Source organism: Myotis davidii, unplaced genomic scaffold (assembly GCF_000327345.1).
Source record: "Myotis davidii unplaced genomic scaffold, ASM32734v1 scaffold128, whole genome shotgun sequence".
Taxonomy (NCBI): domain Eukaryota; kingdom Metazoa; phylum Chordata; class Mammalia; order Chiroptera; family Vespertilionidae; genus Myotis; species Myotis davidii.
In genome coordinates, this window is record NW_006299719.1 from 1,542,380 (window position 1) to 1,543,120 (window position 741).

A 741-nucleotide genomic window follows, 5' to 3' on the forward strand; every position below is an offset into this window, starting at 1 on the left:
GGGATATAGAAATGAATATTATTAAAATACTTTTTTTTTTTTAGTCATAGCCACTCACCAAGAAAGTTTCACTAGTTTTGGAATCAAGCTTAAACATGAATAGCATGGATTTAAGCACCCATATATATGCAATGATTTCCATGCTTGAATAGTTATTATTTAAACAGTGCAATATTAATAATCTAAATCACAGCAATTGCCATATTGTTTCACTAATTCCAAAATTTACCTTATCTTTGGGATATATTGGGTATTAAAGGTAATGACACTACTTTCTTTTCTTGGTTTCTTGGCATTCACACATTAAGAGGCTTAGTGCAAAAAATCATGTTTTAGAAACACACTTTTCTTTAATACAGGACAACTCTTTGTTCTGATATAAGATGCGTGGACGTGTTTTATGTTTTCCTATTTTAAATCATCATTGTATTCTCTGGAAAGGTGAATACTAGATAATCTCTAGTTGGGTGACTTTCTGAATCCCTCTAGCATCTTGCAGAAAAAAATCTTCTGTGTTCAAAATTATATGTAACAAATTATCAGGACTATAACCAAAATCCTTAGTATAATACACATCTATATGAGGTTCTTTTTTTAAAAAAATATATTTTTTATTGATTAAGATATTACATATGTGTCCTTGTCCCCACGTTACCCTCTACACTCCCCTGCTCATGCCCTCCCCCCCACCCCCTATTGTCCGTGTCTATTGGTTAGCCCTATATGCCTGCATGTAAGTCC